Genomic DNA, 24,464 nt, shown 5'->3' on the forward strand with positions numbered 1-24,464 from the left:
TTAATGTACAAAACAGGGAATATAGCCAATATGTTAAAATAATTTTATATGTTGTATAATCTATATAAATATTGAATCATTATGTTGTACACCTGAAACAAATGTAATATTGTAAATCAACTAAACTTCAATAAAAAATAAAAGTGTAAAGTTTCTTACCCAGAGGAGGTGCTTGATACAGAACGGTTTTCAACTTCTCTTTTATGTTTTTCTAAATATGATTAAATTTTTATTAAGAGATTTAACAATTTTTTGTTAAACTCAACTAAGTACTATACAATATTCTAGGAAGCAGGAATCAATTATGCCTCTTGGATTTTAAGTTCAGTTAATAGATGGTTTGATGATGTATGCTACTGAACTGAGGAAGAAAGGCACAGATTAGAATCAAAATTATATATTGCCTCATTATGCTTGAGATACCTTGACAACAAAGTAAAAAAGTTAAGAGGCTAATGGACATTTTGTTATGTATTTTAAGCAAAATGGAAAAAATCACTGCTAAAAATACAAATAAGCATATACATAGGAATAATATGATATGTGAGAAGGTAGAGACTGAAAACATGAACTATACATATACGAAGTCTTGCTGTAATGAAAAGCAAAGAAATGGAGCAATACCTGGATATTTAATTGATGTCAATGGAAGATTTAAAGTTTTATATATTAAAAAAAAGTTTGTCCCAAATGACTTTCAGAGAACTTCCTATGCATCTGTTTACTGTTGTTAGTGTTGTTTTCCCTTGTTAACACAGTGGAAGAAATACATAAAGTGCTTGCTAGCTAATGCTCATCAATAATGCAAAGTATTTGACTACAAATATTGTATGGTTCAATCAATATTCCAGCTGAAACAAATTATCCTAGATTAGCATCTGATTGTCTTGGGTTTTCCTAAATTGCTACCTTAAAATTTAATGAACTCTAGAAATTAAATAGGAGTTTAGAGATAAACAGAAAAAGGGTAGATTTCAACTCTGTGTTTTTCTTTATTACTTCTTTCTTCCTTTATTATCTGTGACCACCATCTGACCAGTTTCATATCAGTTATTTGTTTTCCCTTTTAATCTGACTTAAAATTCAATTATGATCTTACCTTAATTAAAAATAGCAAGAACTTTGTGAACATTATCATTAATACTAAATGGTGAGTTCCTTGGTGCATATATATTTCATTTGAATGTGACCATAGATACTCCAAAAGTAGTTGTTCTTTATACAAATATATTTGTGAAGATAAATAGAATGTATTGAATCCTTTCTAAGAGTCTGAACTAATTTCTGTTGGTTGAATTTGAAATGTGAATATATGACAAATGCAGGCCGTATAGGAGATGTTCATCTATTTTTTATACACTACCTGTTTTTCTGTGTGATACATTCAGGGTAACAGCAACCATCCAAGTTTGCCTAGGACTGTCTGGTTTGAGCACTAAAAGCCCAGTCCAGGAAACCTCTCAGTTCTAGGCAAATTGGTGCAGTTGGTCACCACACATTCTAGAAACCACTTTATTTTAAAGATAAAATACAAATTGCTAAAAAATATTTTAAATAATCTACTTAAACATTAGTAATCTATTCAGTGTAATACAGTGTGTCATTTTGAGAAAGAGTCTATGAAGTCTGTATTAAGAATTATTTCAAACCTGTTTTAGAAAGTGCATTGGTTCAAAGAAAGAAATTACCACTTTATAAGAGAGATGTACAATACAATCATATGATTTTATTTTTCTAAACTACTGTCTCTAAACCTAGGTTGAATCAATACTTCTCAATTTGCTTTCAACTTTAAGGCTTTTGCAACTAATGTAACACAGAAGTGCAAACCACAGAGAAACAAACTTCTCAAGTTTTTAAATCTGGAGTTTAGAGAAGGGGTACATGGTACTTGCTATAAACATTGCTCTGAAGAAACAAAAAAGCTTTTTTCATATAACTAAAGAAGCAGAAAGTCTCATGGTAATTACTAAAATGTTGCTTACACTTTTTTTCTCAACAGTGTCTATCATTTCTGATGAGATTTTAAATATCCAAGAATTTGCCAACACTCAGCATTTTGTTCTTGATTCTCACTGCTGACAAAGATCACCTTTCACAACATAATGAACTTCAATAAAACCCCAGGACATGTCTTGGAAGAGTTTCAAGAAGACAGAAAAAAAAATAATGGTAAGAAAAATCTTAAATGTGACCTCTTCCTTAATTTAGGGCGTGGTCAATAGTGTAAAGAAAAATAGCCTGTTTGGGGAGACAGCATCAGATTTCACGTTATTAAAGAAAAGAAAAATCTGATTGTTTCAACAACTGGAGAACTTTTTCATCTATCTTTCAGGACAAAGAACATTATTAAATATGCTACAAGATATTTCAGCTGGTCCAAATAAAAATTCAAGATTGTCAGGATACGTACAATTATTATATTCAAAACTGAATGTATCTCAAACAATCAAGTAAGCTACAAAACCACAGCGCTCTACATACTCATTCTTCTACAATGACAGTATGTTAAAATTGGTCTCTGTGGCACTGTCCAGCTTGTACTTCTGCTTCCACATTCTGTTTCTTCTGTTATCACTTCCATCTACCCTGTCTAGACAGTCTTCCTCCAATGTATGCAAACCATCTCACTATCTCCCTCACTCCTGTGTTAGGTGGAATATCCTGAAATTTTAGCATGAACCACTTTATAATTTTACTATATATCTCTATATTTATATATATGAATATCATCACCTTATAATAATAATAGCTAACTTTCATTGAGTATTATTTGCATGCCAGGTACTGTGCTAAACACTTATATCTACTATTCTATTAAAAACAACAAACAATTCAAGGCAGTTTTTATTATATGTTCTATTTTACATATGAGGAAACCAGAAGCTCAGAGGAGTAAAGTTACTTGCCTCATTCAGGCAACTAAAAATGGTGGATTAGAGGCAGTAACCAAAACTTTACCACATTAGACTAAAAATAACAATTACACACACACACACACACACACACACACACACACGTTTTCACTTTCTTACTCAAAGAAGGCACTCAATACAGGTTTCTATGGATGATAAAGACCTATTATCATGAAATTAGAAAGTGTAATGTGACCAGGAAATCAGCCTACCTACTTGATAGTCCTCTAAACAAGTTTATCCATTTTGTGGACAAACACTACAAAAAAAGTGGTAAATTTGAGTAAGGTTTCATTCACAAGGTAACTTAAGGCCACCCAGAAACTTCCCAAATCTTGTCCTTAAATTTTTTACAGAAAGAGCTTAGAAGCCACTCAGCCTGTCTTAGAGCAGATAAAATTTCAAAATAATAAATATCTATGTATGTATATGTATTTTGTGTTCATAGAATTACAAAAATGATAGGTAGAATTGAAAGCAGCTCTTTTTCCCCTTTCCTGCTTGCCTATTTTTGTCCCTTTCTAACCTTGAAAGAACCTAATTATAGGAACAAGATCACTAGGCAATTTAAACTAACTTCTGACATGCACTCCTGAATACACACTGTGCCTTGACTAACCTCTTGATTCTTCTCCTGGATAAAAAGAAGTAGTAAGAATGAAGAATTTTAAAAAAAAGAAGAAGAAGAATTAAGTAGTTAAATAATGACCAGCTCTTCACCCCCAACAGCTCCCTTAGCAATCCTGCAGGCAAATCACGTGAGCAAGATCACATCTAAACAGAGAGTTGGCCAGTCTGCAAGTAATACAGAATGATGCAGAACCCACCTCCTGCCTAGATCACTGAGATTCTCCCCAACACCCCACCTTTTTTTCGTTTAAAAACTGTCATGGCTGAGCAGAATCTTTGGAGTTAGTCTCTGGACATGAGTCCAACTTCTCCCCAGATTGCTGGCTTTTCTGATCAAAGCATCTTTCCTTTCTACCGACAGTTGCCTCTTGGCTTTTGAGTGGCAAGCAGCTGAACCTGAGTTCAGTAACAGAATTAGAAAATTGATGGATAAATAAATACATGGATAGATGACAGACAGAGAGATAGAAAGCTGAGTATCATGGAAAAGCAGCACTGGTTGTGATGTTACATAGAGTAGGGAAATTGGTCACAGGTAAATGGCAAGGAAGGAAGGAAAGAAGGAAGCAAGGAAGGAAGGAAGGAAGGGAGGGAGGGAGAGAAAGAGAGAGAAAGAAAGAAAGAGGGAGGGAGGCAGGGAAGAAAAGAAATATTCACAGTCACAGGAAAAGAAAAATTACAGTGTGCATTTAGGAAGCACTAAAAATGCAGCATTATTAAAAGCATGCTTAGGGCATTGGTTCTTTTTACTGTCTAACCTTGACCAAGAATACTAATATAATTTAACTTCAGTTTGTATTCTGTAAGGCAATCAATTGCATATAAAATGTAAGTATAATATACTTTCTTATATGAAAGTTATAGCCACAGGAAGAGTATGTGTTTCTCTTAGTTCTATTTTCTCACTACCCTCTGAGTATCTCCAAATCAGCTTATATTTTGTTATACTGATACTCCAGTTATTTATTTTTCTGTCAAATTTAAGTTACTCTCACAATCTCACACTTGTAACAAAGTGCATGTGATTCCAAACCTCACATATTTTACTGCCTTATTTTGTTTTGTATACATACTCAATAACTAACTTTCTCAAATTTATTTCCTATTGCAGTTCTGGCCAGATATATGAGCAATATTTTCCTTTAGACAGCTAGTGCTGCACTTGTTTTTTGTTTTAGTATGCACACTTTCATAATATTCCTTCTTAATGGCATTTCATATACACCTCTTTGTCATTTTCATTCTCTGGGTACTTGTCCCTTCTCCCAGCATTCTCCTTATACTTTACACTCATTCCCTCTACCTGCAAGTTCTTCTCAGAGGACATTTATCTCCTATCTGTGTAAAATCCATCTATCCTAAAGCAATTTCTAATTCTTTACAAGACTGAAATCCATTCTGTCTGTGCCTCAAGCTACGTTTTTAATTTTATGTTCCTCCACGCCTCGGCCCAAATGAGGCACAGGCAGCATAATGAGCTCTGACCAAATTTCAAGGATGGCTTATGTGGCAAAGCAAATGGATTGTGCTTCCATTTCACAAAATGACAGTAGCCAGGAGACTCTTCACTAAAGTAATATAAAGCAAGGGGTGAGAGACTCATTGGTATCAAAGCATTGCTCATAAAAGATGAAGAGAACTCTTCTTGAGACAGTTTCTCCTCTCTGGGGGACTATGCTAATTACAAAGCATCATAAACAAATTTTAAAACCTATTCTCAGAGAGGGAAAGACTCCAAAAACACCTCTCAAAGGGAAATAACAATGTGATTATCACAACTCATTTCCTTCTATTTATTCTTTTTGTTTTCAATTTCATAACTTACCTTTTAATCTTGCTTCATATATCACAAAGATATATGAAACAAGATTAGAAACACAATTACAAAGATAGTCATCAGAGTTACTACTCCTGATATTCTCCCTGAAACACACCCACAAATAAAAACTGCACTGGCATATAAATAGTGAATCACTGCCACATTCTAAGTCTTTATTTAAAGTTTGATAACTTGACATTTGTGAGGATTACTAGGGATAGTTAATCTTGTTAGAATGAAAATGTCATGAAAAATAATAAAGTTATTACAGATTTATAATATTATTAAAGTATGTAAAAAGCTTGATATCACTTAGCATTGACTATGTGAAAATTAATGCAAATTCACAAATAATCATTGAGCACTATTCTAGACTTGCTCCTGAACCCACGAGAAACTCATACCACTTTGTACTTATTTTATGTTATGCAGTTTGTGATAGATAGCAAAATTTTAAAGAATTCACTATAAAATGTAGAAAATATTAAAGGACTCTCAAAGCTTCTATATATTTTACTTTTAACCCATACTCCCACAGCCTTATATAAGATTAATCTAGATCATCACATTGCACACTGACCCTATATAACGGACCTTATACAGCCACATGAGGGAATCCTTTGTCAGGTTTCTGTATCATTGTACTCATTCAGAACTATATTTTTGCTCCTGGTTCTAACCAATATTTACCCGCCTCATACATGGCTTCCATGTATGCTGTAGTGTAATATCTGTGCCCTTCAGAAAGATCTGCAAGGCATGAAAGGAGAATTGTCCATGCTGAGACTTTAGGACTGAAAGACTTCTCTGGTGGCAGTTCTAATCATGTTTCCCTGCTGCAAGTTCAGGTTGGCAGAGAGATGCTTTGTCATATCATTAAAGAGCCATAAGGCTATATAAAACTATGTAAAATAACGTTGACTTTCTGAGTTAACAGTGTAGTTTTTGTCCCTGTCAAGAGGAGGGTCAGATTCAAAAAGAACATTTTGAATATCAGTAAAAATTATTACTAACATAAACAGGTTATATCTTGAAAACTGGAAATCGTGGTAACAAATTGTCAAATAATTTTGAAAGTCTCATTTAAATTATACTGGTTTTGCTTTTTTTGAGTTTGGATAACAAAACAGTGAAGTACACATACAAAAATGGTTTAAACTCACCTAAAATAGCATGTCTTTTCTGAATAGAATAGAGAAAATAAAAGGCTGTTTTCTCTCCTGTAGCCATAAATACTTGGTTTATAAATAAATACTGGACCAGATTACACGTATTATGAAAAACTTAGAAGGTAGGCAGAATTATTATATCACATTCTTATTATTTATTATCCTGGAATTCCAAATAATTAATATAACTTTCTAACTATTAAACCCACTAATAAAACAGAGTTACTCAGAGTGACGTTATGTCATTACCATGAGTTCTCAAAATGTCCACACTTTTTCTTTTACCACATTTATTGGAGTATAATAGCTTTACAATGTTGTGTTAGTTTCTGCCCTATAACAAAGTGAATCAGCTATATGTACACATATATCTCAATATCCCCTCCCTCTTGCATCTCTCTCCCACTCAACCTATCCCACCCCTCTAGGTGGTCACAAAGCACCCAGGTGATCTCCCTGCGCTATGCAGCTGCTTCCCACTAGCTATCTATTTTACATTTGGTAGTGTATATGTGTCTATGCTACTCTCTAACTTCATCCCAGTTTACCCTTCCCCATCCCCGTATCCTCAAGTCCATTCTCTACCTCTGCGTCATTATTCCTGTCCTGCCCCTAGGTTCATCAGAACCATTTTTTTCTTTTTTTTAGATTTCATATATATGTGTTAGCATATGGTATTTTTTTCTTTTTCTGACTTACTTCATACTGTATGACAGACTCTAGGTCCATCCACCTCACTACAAATAACTCAATTTTGTTTCTTTTTATGGATGAATAATATTCCATTGTATATATGTGACACATCTTCTTTATCCATTCATCTGTCGATGGACACTTAGGTTGCTTCTATGTCCTGACTATTGTAAATAGTGCTGCAATGAACATTGTGGTACATGACTCTTTTTGAATTATGGTTTTCTCAGAGTATATGCCCAGTAGTGGGATTGCTGGGTCATATGGTAGTTCTATTTTTAGTTTTTTAAGGAACCCCCATACTGTTCTCCATAGTGGCTGTATCAATTAACATCCCCACATACAGTGCAAGAGGGTCCCTTTTCTCCACACACTCTCCAGCATTTATTGTTTGTAGATTTTTTGATGATGGTTGTTCTGACTGGTGTGAGGTGATACCTCATTGTAGTTTTGATTTGCATTTCTCTAATGATTAGTGATGCTAATCATCCTTTCATGTGTTTGTTGGCAATCTGTATAACTCCTTTGGAGAAATGTCTATTTAGGTCTTCTGACCTTGGGATTGGGTTGTTTTTTTGATACTGAGCTGCATGAGCTGGCTTGTACATTTTGTAGATTAATCCTTTGTCACTTGCTTCATTTGCAAATATTTTCTCCCATTCTGAGGGTTGCCTTTTCGTCTTGTTTATGGTTCCCTTGGCTATACAAAAGCTTTTAAGTTTCATTAGGTCCCATTTGTTTATTTTTGATTTTATTTCCATTTCTCTAGCAGGTGGGTCAAAAAGGATCTTGCTGTGATTTATGTCAAAGAGTGTTCTGCCTATGTTTTCCTCTAAGAGTTTGATAGTGTCTGGCCTTACATTTAGGTCTTTAATCCATTTTGAGTGTATTTTTGTGTATGGTGTTAGGCAGTGTTCTAATTTCATTCTTTTACATGTAGCTGTCCAGTTTTCCCAGCACCACTTATTGAAGAGGCTGTCTTTTCTGTGTATTTTTGTGTATGGTGTTAGGCAGTGTTCTAATTTTATTCTTTTATATGTAGCTGTCCAGTTTTCCCAGCACCACTTATTGTAGAGGTTATCTTTTCTCCATTGTATGCTCTTGCCTCCTTTATCAAAGATAAGGTGACCATATGTGCGTGGGTTTATCTCTGGGCTTTCTATCCTGTTCCATTGATCTACATTTCTGTTTTTGTGCCAATACCATAGATTTCTGCACTCTGTAGTATAGTCTGAAGTCAGGGAGCCTGATTCCTCCAGCTCCGTTTTTCATCCTCAAGATTGCTTTGGCTATTCAGGGTCTACTGTGTTTCCATACAAATTGTGGAATTTTTTGTTCTACTTCTGTGAAAAATGCCATTGGTAGTTTGATAGGGATTGTGCTGAATATGTAGATTGCTTTGGGTAGTATAGTCATTTTCACAATGTTGATTCTTCCAATCCAAGAACATGGTACATCTCTCCATCTGTTGGTATCATCTTTAATTTCTTTCATCAGTGTCTTATAGTTTTCTACATACAGGTTTATGGTCCCCTTAGGTAGGTTTGTTCCTAGGTATTTTATTCTTTTTGTTTCAATTGTTAATGGGAGTGTTTCCTTAATTTCTATTTAAGATTTTTCATCATTAGTGTATAGGAATGCAAGAGATTTCTGTGCATTAATTTTGTATCCTTCTATTCTACCAAATCCATTGATTAGCTCTACTAGTTTTCTGGTAGCATCTTTTGGATTCTCTATGTATAGTATCATGTCATCTGCAAACAGTGACAGCTTTACTTCTTCTTTTCTGATTTGGATTCCTTTTATTTCTTTTTCTTCTCTGATTGCTGTGGCTAGAACTTCCAAAACTATGTTGAATAACAGTGGTGAGAGCCGGCAACCTTGTATTGTTCCTGATCTTATTGGAAATGGTTTCAGTTTTTCACCATTGAGAACAATGCTGGCTGTGGGTTTGTCATATATGGCCTTTATTATGTTGAGATATATGGCCTTTACTATGTTGAGGTAGGTTCCCTCTATGGCCACTTTCTGGAGAGTTTTTATCATAAATCGGTGTTGGATTTTATCAAAAGCTTCTTCTGCATCTGTTGAGATTGTCAGATGGTTTTTATCCTTCAGTTTGTTAATATGGTGTATCACATTGATTGATTTTCATATACTGAAGAATCCTTGCATTCCTGGGATAAACCCCACTTGATCATGGTGTATGATCCTTTTAATGTGCTGTTGAATTCTGTCTGCTAGTATTTGGTCGAGGAATTTTGCATCTATGTTCATCAGTGATATTGGCCTGTAGTTTTCTTTCTTTGTGACGCCTTTTGGAAGTGTTCCTCCCTCTGTTATATTTTGGAAGAGTTTGAGAAGGATAAGTGTTAGCTCTTCTCTCAATGTTTGATAGAATTTTCCTGTGAAGCCATCTGGAGCTAGGTTTTTGTTTGTTGTAAGATTTTTAAGCACAGTTTTAATTTCAGTGCTTCTGATTGGTCTGTTTATATTTCCGATTTCTTCCTGGTTCAGTCTTGGAAGGTTGTGCTTTTCTAAGAATTTGTCCTTTTCTTCCAGATTATCCATTTTATTGGCATACAGTTGCTTGTAGTAATCTCTTACGATTCTTTGTATTTCTGCAGTGTCAATTTTTACTTCTCCTTTTTCATTTCTAAATCTGTTGATTTGAGTCTTCTCCCTTTTTTTTCTTCATGAGTCTGGCTAATGGTTTATCAATTTTGTTTATCTTCTCAAAGAACCAGCTTTTAGTTTTATTGACCTTTGCTATCGTTTCCTTCATTTCTTTTTAATGTATTTCTGATCTGATCTTTATTATTTTCCTTCTGCTAACTTTGGGGTTTTTTGTTCTTCTTCCTCTAATTGCTTTAGATATAACATTAGGTTGTTCATTTGAGATGTTTCTTATTTCTTGATGTAGGATAGTATTGCTATAAACTTCACTCTTAGAACTGCTTTTGCTACATCCCATAGGTTTTGGGCCATAGTTTTCATTGTCATTTGTTTCTACGTATTTTTTTATTTCCTCTTTGGTTTCTACAGTGATCTCTTGGTTATTTAGTAGTGTATTGTTTAGTCTCCATGTGTTTGCATTTTTTACAATTTTTTTGCTGTAATTGATATCTAGTCTCATAGCATTGCGTTCAGAAAAGATACTTGATACGATTTCAATTTTTAAAAAATTTACCAAGGCTTGATTTGTGACCCAAGATATGGTCTATCCTGGAGAATGTTCCATGAGCACTTGAGAAGAAAGTGTATTCTGTTTGTTTAGGATGGAATATCCTATAAATATCAATTAAGTCCATTTGTTTAATGTGTCATTTAAAGCTTGTGTTTCCTTATTTATTTTCATTTGAGATGATCTGTCCATTGGTAAAAGTGGGATGTTAAAGTTCCCTACAATTATGTTACTGTCAATTTCCCTTTTTATGGTTGTTAGCATTTGCCTTATGTATTGAGGTGCTCCTATGTTGGGTACATATATATTTACAATTGTCCTATCTTCTTCTTGGATTGATCCCTTGATCAATATGTCGTGTCCTTCTTTGTCTCTTGTAATAGTTTTTATTTTAAAGTCTGTTTTGTCTGATATGAGAATTGCTACTCCAGCTTTCTTTTGATTTCCATTTGCATGGAATATCTTTTTCATTCACCTCACTTTTAATCTGTATGTGTCCCTAGGTCTGAAGTGGGTCTCTTGTAGACAGAATATATATGGGTATTGTTTTTGTATCCATTCAGCCAGTCTGTGTGTTTTGGTTGGAGCATTTCATCCATTTACATTTAAGATCAATATGTATTGTTCCTATTACCATTTTCTTAATTGTTTTGGGTTTGTTTTTGTAGGTCTTTTCCTTCTCTTGTGTTTCCTGCCTAGAGAAGTTCCTTTAGCATTTGTTGTAAAGCTGGTTTGATGGTGCTGAATTCTGTTAGCTTTTCCTTGACTCTAAAGATTTTAATTTCTCCATTCAATCTGAATGAGATCCTTGCTGGGTACAGTAATCTTGGTTGTAGGTTTTTCCCTTTCTTCACTTTAAATACGTCCTGCCACTTCCTTCTGGCTTGCAGAGTTTCTGATGAAAGATCAGCTGTTAACTTTATGGGTATTCCCTTGTATGTTATTTGTTGCTTTTCCCTTGCTGCTTTAAATATTTTTTCTTTGTATTTAATTTTTGATCATTTGATTAATATATGTCTCAGTGTGTTTTTCTTTGGTTTTATCCTGTATGGTGCTCTCTGTGCTTCCTGGACTTGATTGACTACTTCCTTTCCCATGTTAGGGAATTTTTTGACTATAATCTCTTCAAATATTTTCTCAGTCCCTTTTTTTTTCTCTTCGTCTTCTGAGACCCCTATAATTCGAATGTTGGTGCGTTTAATGTTGTCACAGAGGTTTCTGAGACCGTCCTCAATTATTTTCATTCTTTTTTCTTTATTTTGCTCCCTGGCAGTTATTGCCACTATTTTATCTTCCAGCTCACTTATCCGTTCTCTGCCTCAGTTATTCTGCTATTGATTCCTTCAAGAGTATTTTTAATTTCAGTTATTGTGTTGTTCATCACTGTTTGTTTGTTTAATTCTTCTAGATCCTTGTTAAATATTTCTTGTATTTTCTCCATTCTGTTTCCAAGATTTTGGATCATCTTTACTGTCATTACTCTGAATTCTTTTTCAGGTAGACTGCCTATTTCCTCTTCATTTATTTGGTCTTTAGGTTTTTACCTTGCTCCTTTGTCTGTAACATAATTTTTTGCCGTTTCTTTTTTTTTGGATGGGTGCGGCTGCATTCCTGTTTTACTGGTTGCTTGGCCTGAGGTGTCCAGCACTGGAGTTTGCAGGCAGTTGGACAGAGACGAGTCTTGGTGCTGCGATTAGGACCTCTGGGAGGCCTCACTCCAATTAATATTCCCTGGGGTCTGAGGTTCTCTGTTAGTTCAGGGGTTTGAACTCAGAGTTTCCACTCAGGAGCTTGGGCCCAACCTCCAGCCTGGGAACCAAGATCCTGCAAGCTGCATGGCATGGCAAAAAAAAAAAAAAAAAAAAAAAAAAAAGAAGGAAAAAAAGGAGGAGTACAATATCAAAGAATAAAAAACAAAATAAAATTAGAAGGATAAAAAATATGTTAGGAAAAATAAAACTATATTTGAAACAACTGCAACAAGGTAAAATAAAACCACAACAGAAAAAAGAACAAAGGGGGTGCGAGGGGAACAAGCCAAAGGAGAGAACAATAACAAAGTATATAGAATAAAATAAAATTAGAAAAATAAAAGATTTATTAGGAAAAATAAAAATATAAATGAATGAATAACAATTAATCAACAAGGTAAAACAGAGCCCTAATCTCAAAGAGGAAAAAAGGAAAAGCGAAAAAAAGCCTTGGCTATGGGGATGGAGTTTAGGCGGGGGTGGTACTTAAGCAGGGGTGGGGTTTAGGGTGGGGCAGGACCTAGGCCGTGCGGGCGTGACGTCTGAGCATGTGGCGGGGCCTAGGCTCAGGATGCACGCAGCCAGCAGGAGAAGACCTTGGTGGTGGGGCCTAGGCAGGGTGACGTTGAAGCGTGGGGCGGGGCCTCTGCTTAGGACCTGTGCAGAAGGGGAAAGGCAGCACCTCCAAAGGAGGGCCTCTGGAGTGTGGAGTTCTGGAATTTGGAGGTAAGGCCCTGGGTGGGAGTGTAGGGGCGTGGCTTCGGCTCTGCATGGCAGCAGGGAGGCTCTGAAGGCAGAGGATTAGGTCTGGGAGCCCAACAGGCTCCCTGGTGCCTAAGTAGACAGGGAAAGAGCTGGCTGCATTCCCTTCTGTTCCTCTGCACCCCCGCCACCATCTCCCCCATCTCTGCTGGACCCCTAACTGTGGGTGGATCCCTCTGGGTGCAGGAACTCCTTCCCTCCCCCAGCCTCACCTCAGAGGTGCTAGTCTCAGAGGTCTGGGCTTTACTTTTGCTCCCCCTTCTCTCCCTTCCATTCCCTTTGGACCCATGTGGCTGGAGGGGGGGCCTCAGTGGGCAAAGGATCAGGACTGGGATCTCAGCAGGCCTCTGGGGCCCACGTGGGTAGGGGAAACCTGGCCATGCTCCCTTTCGATCCTCTGTCCTCCCAGTGGTTCCCCAATTTCCCCCTTCGGGCGTGGGACCCCTTCCTCTCCCCCAGTTACCCCTCAGGGGTGCCAGTCCTGTCTGGCCTCCACTTCTCCTCCCCCTTCACTCCCCTCACTCCCCACATCCTACTCGGTTGCTGGGGGTTTCTCCCATTCCCTTAGGTGTCTATGGTCCCCCACAAGTGCCTGGTAGGTGCCCTAGTTGGGCAGAGACACGAATTCTGCTTCCTATACCCTTATTTTTTAAAGCTAAAAATGTATAGTATTTTTATTGTAACTTTTTCCTTCTTTATGTTGGAAAGAACTCGGAAAATTAGCAACTACAGTAAGAGAGGACAGAGAAGGTGACCTAAGCATATAAATGTGTCTCTTTTCCCCCAGCTTTCCTAAGAGTGACCAATTGGAAAGGGAAGTATCAACCCCACCTAGAAATTCAAGAGGTGCTGATGAAAGAGTTATGAAGGACTATGCTCTGTTGCCAGGCCTAAAATCTCTACATCCACTTCCTCATTCTAAGGAGGCTTATAGACTTTTACTCTAGTTAATTTTCTCAGAAAGATACTCACCAGAAATTTTAAAGTTATTAACCACCTTCTTGCTGTCAGAAGAGGATTACTGAGGGTTCTACCTGCCTATCAAATCCTGAAGCCTCCAGCTGAACTGAAGAGTAGACTCTCTTTAAGGTCATTCTTTTTCATCCCACTTAAGGTGAGGCAACTTTATACTGACCTACAGAAGGTGCCCAACAATCCACCACTGGCCCCTACTTGGAGTGCAAAAGTAAGCGTGACTTACCAGGGAATATCAAATTGTGAAAAAAATATTTGATGTCAAGAGCCCATACTAGCTACTAATACCAAATAGTATATATTATGATATATAAATATAAGTAGGCAATTTAAACAAATTAAAGTCAACTGACAAATAAAGAGAATGAACAACTGAAAAATAGAGACTTAGGGAAATAGAGCAAATGCCCTGCAGTGAAGGCAAAAATAGTGAAAAAAATATAAAAGGAGAATTTTTTTAAAATGTGTTCAATGTACTTCCATTTAAGTTTTAAAATAAAAGCACTTTAATGGGAGCATTTACACTTTCAATAAAATGCATTCAAATTATCATGAAAAATTTTGGAATAAGGAAAATTTTGTGTGGCAAGAGAAACATAATTGCTTAAAGTAAAAAAAAATATTGATAGAGGATGTGAATAGTAAAATAAATCAGTGTAACAGGAGGTAAGTTATAGGTATACAAACAGAAAGCAGATGAAAAAGATAAAAAGCATAACTTAGGAAGAAAGAGAGAGAAGAGAGAAAAATCAAACCCAGAATGTCCCATATCCCTGTGTGTCAGATAACATTCTACACATTAAAAGGAACAGAAGTCTACTCTAATCAACCAAAATTTAAATTTATAGGAAATGTATTGTTCCTATACAAACAGAGGTTCGTTTTATTTCTGTACCTAGAACTGTATCTGGGACATGGTAGATTTCAGCAAATATTTCTTGGATAGATGTATGGATGAATGATGGACAGATGGATAATGGATGAACAAACGGATAGATACTTTTAAAAAGAAAATTATACATGCTCTGATATTACTCTTCGGAAAACACACATTTCTATAATTTTCCTTGCTAACTTAGCTAAAGAATGACAAACTCTTATTCCTTTTCTTTAATGTTGTGCTAACTTCTGCTGTACAACAAAGTGATTCAGATATATATATATACACACACACACACATATATATATTTTTTTATATTATTTTCCATTATGGTTTATCAAAGGATATGGAATATAGTTCCCTGTGCTATACAGTAGGACCTTGTTGTTTATCCATTCTATATATATTAGTTTGCATTTGCTAATCCCAAACTCTTAATCCACTCCTCCCCCTCCCCCTTGGCAAGGACAAGTTTGTTCTCTAAGTCCGTTAGTCTGTTTCTGTTTTGTAGATAGGTTCATTTGTATATTTTAGATTCCACATATAAGGGATATCATATGGTATTTGTCCTTTCTGACTTACTTCACTTAGCATAATAATCTCTAGGTCAATCCATGTTGCTGCAAATGGCATTATTTCATTCTTTTTTATGGCTGAGTAATATTCCATTGTATATATGTACCACATCTTCATTATCCATTCATCTGTCGATGGACATTTGGGTTGTTTCCATGTCTTGGCTACTGTGGCTAGTGCTGCTATGAACATAGGGTTGCATGTATCTTTTTGAATTATAGTTCTCTCCAGATATATGCCGAGGAGTGGGATTGCAGGACCATATGACAACTCTATTTTTAGTCTTTTGAGGAGCCTCCATACTGTTCTCCACAGTGGCTGCACCAATTTACATTCCCACCTACAGTGTAGGAAGGTTCCCTTTTCTCCACACTCTCTCCAGCACAAAATCTTGTTCCTTGAATGAAATAATATTCAAAAATGTTACTATCTTAATAATTTTGTTTTTAATCTGGAGATAGAAACAAATCTCTGAGTGCTAACAGATGGTTAAGTAGTCTTGTATGATAAGATTTATTTTGGGAGAATCACAATTATAATGTAAGTAGTTTTGTTTATTCTGATGATATTTAATATATATTCCCCTGGAAACAAGAGGGTGACTAGAGTTACTTAGCAGTATGTGCTTAAGAGCACTAATGTATCTTTAAATAACAGTATTCAGGCATGCACATAATAACAAAACACAAATGGGAAGAAAGAAGACTCAGGGGGTTGATTTATAATGGGATGTTAAACCTTTTAGCTCAAGGTCATCAGTTCAGATATAATCTAAGTCATCAGTCAGTGACATAGTTACAATTTGCAGAAATAAGATGAAATAATTTATTCTCTCAAAAGGCAGTTTTATTAAAAACAGGGATGGAACAGGGCTCATATGAGAGAGTTTTATAGTTATGATTACTCAAATAAGATAAAGAATACCTACTGAGTGTCTTATCTATGAGCCCAGCATTCTGCAGCCCAAATATATCCATGTGAAACTCTCTCCTATATTTATGGACCAGAGGTCAATTACAGAATTCTGAGAATAATAAACTAAACATAATTAGGGATTAGAACTTTCAAAATGACTTAAGGGATTTTAAATTGTTAGCTCAAAAAAGAATCCTCTGAATCTTTAAATATGCATTTCTTCATTCTTAAGGAAAATGATTTTATGCATGAGAAGCTGCCTTTAATTAAACAAATTCCTCTATAAAATTCACAGCATAGTTTATTTGAATAGGCTATATTAAATACAGAAAAGTTTACACATAAAGCAATTTTCAACTAAGAGAAAGAGACTTCAAATTTTTTCTGAAAATATTTTTTCGTGTTTATCCCTTTCATCACTTTATATTACTTTCTCTTTATTTTGCTATTGCTTATTTAGACTTCAGCACATCTTTTCTTTTTATTCTTTACTGTTTCAGTGGTAGTGTCTTGAGCCTTAATGATTTATTAAGAGATTACTAGCTGTACTTTCAGCACAGTGCCAGGCTTGACTTTTCTATCACCTCTCCAACCTTTGATTAACTTGTAGAATTTGTCTGACAGAGAGGCAAACACTTTCTTTCCAGGGGAAGAAATAGATTACATGGTAGGGCCTTGTAGGATATTAGCCAGTTTTGTATCTAACTGAGAAATCTTACCCTAACACTACGTATAAATGCCTAGTTTTTCAAATGATCTTTGAAGCCATCATAAATCTTACTAGTTCTCCATAAATGAATTACTGGAATAAGGTATTTTAATGTTATGTTTGCATGATACTCATGATTTTTCACTCTGAATACTGTACTTTAACATTAAGAACCTTTTCCTTAACATTAGCTAATGTCCATTTATGAGGCCTTAGAGGATAAAATTCTTCCAAGCATTTATTTGCTTTTCCTAATCAAACCATATGTTTTCATCTTATGCGCACTGAATTAACATACTCCATTGACCTCTTTGCTTTATCTACTCAAAAACTAGAAGCCAAATATTAGCAGCTTTTCCTTAGGCACAGGCAAATTATTAGCACATAAGGTACTAAAATCTCTTCCTTAACAGGATAGAAAGCCCAGAGATAAACCCATGCACCTATGGTCACCTAATCTATGACAAAGGAGGCAAGAATATACAATGGAGAAAAGACAGCCTCTTCAATAAGTGGTGCTAGGAAAACTGGACAGCTACACATAAAAGAATGAAATTAGAACACTCCCTAACACCATACACAAAAATAAACACCCAAATGGAATAAAGACCTGAATGTAAGACTGGACAGTATAAAACTCTTAGAGGAAAACATAGGCAGAACACTCCACGACATAAATCTCAGCAAGATCTTTTTTGACCCACCTCCTAGAGTAATGAAAATAAAAACAAAAATAAACAGATGGGACCTAATGAGACTTAAAAGCTTTTGCACAGCAGAGGAAACCATAAACAAGACAAAAAGACAACCCTCAAAATGGGAGAAAATATTTGTAAATGAAGCAACTGACAAAGGATTAATCTCCAAAATATATAAACAGCTCATGCAGCTCAATATCAAAAAACCAAACAACCCAATCCACAATGGGCAGAAGACCTAAATAGATGTTCCTCCAAAGAAGACATACAGATGGCCAACAAACTCATGAAAACATGCTCAACATCACTAATTATTAGAGAAATGCAAATCAAAACTACAGTGAGGTATCACCTCACACCGGTCAGAATGGCCATAATAAAAATCTACAAACAATAAATCCTGGAAAGGGTGTAGCGAAAAGGGAACCCTCTTGCACTGTATGTGGGAATGTAAACTGATACAGCCACTTTGGAGAACAGTATGAAGGTTGCTCAAAAAACTAAAAACAGAACTACCATATGAGCCAGCAATCCCACCACTGGGCATTTACCCAGAGAAAACCATAATTCAAAAAGACACATGCACCCCAATGTTCAGTCACCCAGCTCCCTGAGTCTTATAAGTGGTTGACTGGAAGCATCCAATGCAGACATTTTGTGTATTTCTATTACTAGCTCATGCTACGGATCATCAGTGTCATTAAGATCTTTACATCTAATCAGATTAAAGAACCAGTTCCAGAAACCTTAAAACCAATTCATAAAACTCATCCTTAAAATTCTCTTCCTCTAGAACCACTCTCATTACCATAATCTCTAGAGAAACAGAACCAAAAGGATATATATATTGATATATAGATATGTATATATCTATACTTACATCTGTCTACCTATCAGCTATGCCTTTCTTAAAGTTAAAGCCAACATATAATTTTATTCATGGAAATTAAGGTTATATTCATAGCATTTTCCTATTCTGACACCAATTCCTATTTATTAGTGGGGGTGATGGTGGTAATGGTGGTGGTGTTGATGGTGGTAATGTGTGTGTATATGGTATAGATATGAGAGTTTTTCAATATTAAAACAGACAGTAGAGAAGTGTACAGTATATATTCAGGAAATCTAATTATATTAAACCTTATGCTGGAGAAAAGTAATCCACATACATTAAGACAAATATCCCAGTGGAGAAAAATCCATAGTGTTTTACATATTTATATGAACATACTGTTCCATACTGTTTTACACATTTATAGGAACAGGGTCCATACTGTTTTACATTTTATAGGAACAAGATGCAGGAGGGATATCTATGTGAATTGTGATAATGCAAGTTTGCTTGTTAAGAAATCGGTCAGGTTAGAATGGGTCAGTCTCTAGACCACAGCTACTGGTGTCAGCCTATTCTTTTCTGGAGCTAACTCAGATCTACTGCGCATGTTCTCCTCCATTAAACTCTCATAGTGAGAAAGGAAATGAGCCCCTAGGGCCATTCAAATCTTTCCTCTACCCACCTCCCAGGACTTGGGGATTGGTAAATATTATTCCTATCAGTTTTATTGACCCTGGGTTACAGGATTTCCATAATCAATAAGTAGCAATCAATAGATTTTGAGTCAAAAAATTAGAATCTGTGATTACTAATTATTATATTATTATTATTATTCAAACAAAGGTATAGTTAGGTTTTTTGTTTCCTCTTAAATGCCTTCTGATTCTAACCAATACATAAGAATGTGGCTTAAGAAACCCAAATTTAGTCCAATATAACAAATGTCAGAATAATTCTCCATACTACATCCAGGTTCCTTTGGCAGGGTTCTGCTGTTGAGATGCATATTGCTTTAAAGGGAAGGTCAATTTAATTATTGGTGATGAAATGTTACCACTTTTTAAGAAAAATAAATCTTAAAGTTAACATTTGCCAGACAAAGATCAAGTATCTCTGGCTCTGCCACTAAGAAGTCATCACTGCTGTGGTGTAAGTTACATTAACCTAAGTCATGGATTAAATTTCAAAATGTAAAGTCAATTTAAAATACATATAACTTGAAAATATACTCATTCATTTTTACATAAATTAAGACTCATTTACTTTATTCTGCCATCTCATAATTATAACAACGATAAAAGGTAAGAAGAGCACAACAGAGATACGTGAGAAGCGGTCTGAAGATAAATAGCTTGTATCACAAAGAATGAGCATAGCATAACTAACACTATACATGATAAATAACAATTTAAATAAATAAGCCAAAGAAGAAAATGTACCAATTTTACTAGAAGGTGGGATTATATCCAAAATGATCACTGTTAACTTGAAATATTTTGAATGCTCGAGAAGAAGGGAGAATATTATGTTTAAGTTATGATCTTGTAAGAAAATGAAGGGATTGTATAACATTTAGCTAAATGTTGATTTTCACAAATTTGCATTCAAGTGCATTGCAATATAGAATCAATAATAATATGGCAGTGATTTATATTTTACCATATCCTTTTGTCAATGGAACGTCAAACATTTCAATCACAACTACCAGATCATTTACTAGCTTTGAAACTAAATAACTTACGTTCTGAAGTTGTTTCACTTCATCAATGTTTAACTGACAAGAGGGTAATTTTTCTGTTGTTCTTCTTTTGAGAAATAGTAAATAATAAGGAGATAAAAATGACACAATGGAAAGATCTTGGCTTTAAACTAATCTATGTTTTGTCTATGGCTTGGGGCAGTTTCTGAAATGTAAGTTGATGCACCTGTACAGATTTCTTTAGAAAACTTAATTATGTATTTTCCCTGTTAATTTAGATCATTAGAATATAATATTACTTTTAATATTTCTTATATTTATATCATATAAAAATATAACTATAGATATATCATGTTCATAGTTCATACAAGTTTAAAAAACAAAGTTACCAATTGAATATGATCATAATTTTAACATCAATAAAATTTAAATCAATAGCATTGATTTAATGTGTTGGATAATATAGATTTGCCAAAATGTGTACGATTATCTTACCATGGACCATGTGAAAAATTAATTCTTTCACTTTTTCCTAATTAAACTACAAAAAATTGGACTCATCAAGAATTCATTATGTATATATTGTCTTCCTTTTTCATTTCTCATTACTGCCAATCTGCTTGTAAATGCAAATAACAAACATCAGCACTGCATCACATGGCAAAATGTTTTTACAGTTATACTCTACATGATCATAAAATTCCTTAGATATTCTAAATAAAATAAAATGATAAAGTTTATAATTACCCATGGACTAAGTGTTCAAAAAAATATGTTTTAATCATCACCTTGGAGAATAAGTCATTTAACTTATTTGAACCTCAGATTCCTCATGTGTTAAGTGGGTGAAGAGAAATGAAGACTAGATGACTGAGTTTTATTTTTTTCCTTTTGTCATCCATAATTCAGTGAAAAACATTTAACATACATCCATTGAGTACCTAATGTCCATAAATGTGCAGGGTCTGAGATTCTACTCTTCTTGAATGCTAAGAAGTTAGCCTGACATAGTTTCATGGATGTTGTCAGAAGTGACAAAAGAGTCTCAGAACAGAGCCAAGAGACGTTATTACTCATGGGTACAAAAAACTGTATGAACCTAACATTTGTATCATTATTTTCCTTTAACCACCAAATCCCGTGGGGAGGACATTAAGTGGTCCAAATAGGTACTGTGCATGCAGTGGGTTTGAATCATAGCTGAGGAACTATAAAGGACTGCAAGCAAATCTGTCCTTTGCCTGGGAGGGAGACACTATCTTTATTATCTTGAACAGTAAGAAAAGAAAAGAAAAAAACATGTCCTTGCTCTGGAAGTAGGTACTACCTCTATTTTCCAAGGCTGTTAGCTACAAAAGTATCTTTAAGAAGGCAGTCTAGAACAAAAGGGTGTCAGATGCACCAGGAATTGCACTAAGCATGTGGGAAAATAAACACGAATAATTCAGTCTTTATTCTCAGGGAGCCAACCGACTAGTGATGGAGAATCAATACTTAAGTAGTTTTACTACAGTAAAGTAAGTGTTAAACAGAACACTATGAACCCCCTGTTAGTTTACTGTATTAACATTGTAATTCACAAAGGAAAAGTGCATACAAAAGCTTAGGCACTGCAAGATCTCATTCTTGATTAACTCATCACCAACTGCGTTCAGCATCACACTGAGTGGTCAATGTTATAAACTAAATGTTTGTGTTCCCTGAAAATCTATATGTTGAGGCTCTAATCCCCAGTGTGATAGTATTTGGAGATGGAATTAGGCTTAGATTAGGTTTCAAGAGTGGGAATTCGTGATGGGATTAGCACCCTTATAAGAAAAGGAAGGCAGAGATCTCTCTCTCTCCCCAAATGCAAGTACTGAGGAAAGCCACATGAGCACACAGCAAGAAGGTAGCCCTCTATAAACCAGGAAAAGGGCCCTCACCAAGAACTGAATCTACTGGCACCTCGTTCTTGGACTTTCCAGACTCTAGAACTAGGAGAAACAAATGTCTGTTGTTTAAACTACAGACCAGTCTATGGTATTTTGTTACAGCAGCCTGAGCTGACCAAGACAGTCAATAAGGTTGCATAGTAAGGGTACTGAAACAATACGTGAATCCTGAATAACCTCTTGAAAACGTTAAATGGTTTATTTAATGCAATGGTTTTCATACTTGGTTCCATATTTATTCATAAAATACATTTAACACTTTTCCTTATTTAATTATTTTATCTTGGCCATTTTCACTTGATTCAGCTTTGAAAAATAAATTATATACTTCACCTCACATGAGACCAGTTTACAATGCACTGTAACTGCTTTTAAATTTCTAGTGAATTCTACCACAAGGTGAAGCACTTAATCTGTAAAATATCCTTTGATGTTCTAACACTGAAGTTACTAGATAAGTGTAGGGTACTCTTCTTGGTATTAATATTTATACTATTATACTAAGCAGGAAAAAGTATCATTTAAAAAATTCATTGTAACCTGCTATCATTGAGATTAAGAATGATAGTTCAAAGTAATAATTCATGGCTCATTTCTATCTGCAAACAGAAAATTTGAAAGTCAAGTCTAATTAGAAAATAGCATCATCATTCTTACAAACGATCCATAAACTGAGTTGTGACTCTTTTTTCCTTTCTTTGCAATTCTGTTCTGTTACAGCTTTATTTCCCTTATGACATTTTGATTTCACTTATGGAAGTTTTCCCTGAAAAGTGTCAATCCTAATCAGGTCTAAATTCTCCTTGGTAACATATTTTGTGTTAAATTTGAGGTGGACAGAGAAGGAGCAATCTCATTTTTAACTGAACTGACACCTGCCAGTCAGTTATCTAAATATAACTTTCACATGGTTTTAAGCCCTAGAGAAATTCTTCTGTATATTTTAGAAATTCAAAAAATTTTAGTAAGAAAAATGATTTTCAAATAAGTTTTTAGTAATAACATTGAAATCACTTTAAATTACACATTTACCACTGAAGGTTTTCTTTTCTTTTTTTTTTTTTTTTAATAAATTTCCAGTGCTAATGATTTTCCCCGAACATTATTCCATTTCATCTATTTTGTAAAAGGCTTATGTAAATACAGAGATTGCCTAGGTTCCCCTTTTACCTTTAGGGAAAAGCTTCTGTGCTTTTAAAAATCTTTAATCATTCTATCATCTTCTTTTCAACAAAACCCATTAAATATACATAAATCAGTTTGAGAGTAGAAAGGAATTTTGAATACATAAGATGCAATATGACATTTTACACTTAATTTGGGTTTTAATTTACCTTCATTATGTAGAAAATGACACTCTTAAAAAAGAGAGAGAGAGAAAAGAAAATGACACTCTAGGCTTGATATTCAATTCAGAAGCAACCAATAAGAAAATTATTGGATCTCATTCTTACAGCATTCTGAGCAGATATATAAACTCTGTGACACCATAAGCAATCTATTATAATATTAAACACATGACTCATGATACACTTTAGCAATTATATATTTTTTCCCTTTTTTGAAGCAGCAGAAAAAATCTCTTATATTAAACACAAAGGAAAGCAAGGAATATTTACACATAATGAGAGGAAAAGTTGTCATCTGTAAGAAAATTACTAGATCTTCTTTTTTTGAAATAAGAATAGATTCATAAGAAGTTACAAAACAGTACAAATAGGTCCTATGTACCCGTTAAACACTTTTCCTCCAATGGTTACATCTTCCATAGTTATAATAGATTATCAAAACCAGAAAATTGATATTGGTAGAATCAATGCTTAAAGTTTATGCCATTTATCAAATGTAGACTCATGGAACCTAAATACAATCAAGATATAGCTCTATTCCACCTCCATTAAGATCTTCCTAGTTCTACCCGCCTCTAGTCACATTCACCCCCTTCCCCCTCACCATCTGTGGTGAGTTGAATAGCACTCCTCAAAAATCTGTTTCCTCCCAGAACCTGAGAATGTGACCTTATCTGGATATAGGATCTTTGCAGAAAGAATTAGTTAAGGATCATGAGATGAATTCATCCTGCATTTAGGGTGAAATCTAAAGCCAATGACTTGTTCCTTAGGAGAAGAGGAGAAGACACACAAAAACACAGAGAAGTCATGTGAGGATAGAGGCATAGACTGGAGTTATGCAACAAGCCAAGGAATGCCAAGAGTGGTCAGCAGCCACCAGAAGCTAAGAGAGGCATGGAACAATGTTTCTCAGGGGCTCCAGAGGAAACCCTGCCGACACTTTGATTTCAGACCTCTAGCCTCCCGAA

Source organism: Physeter macrocephalus, chromosome 8, assembly GCF_002837175.3.
Source record: "Physeter macrocephalus isolate SW-GA chromosome 8, ASM283717v5, whole genome shotgun sequence".
Classification (NCBI taxonomy): domain Eukaryota; kingdom Metazoa; phylum Chordata; class Mammalia; order Artiodactyla; family Physeteridae; genus Physeter; species Physeter macrocephalus.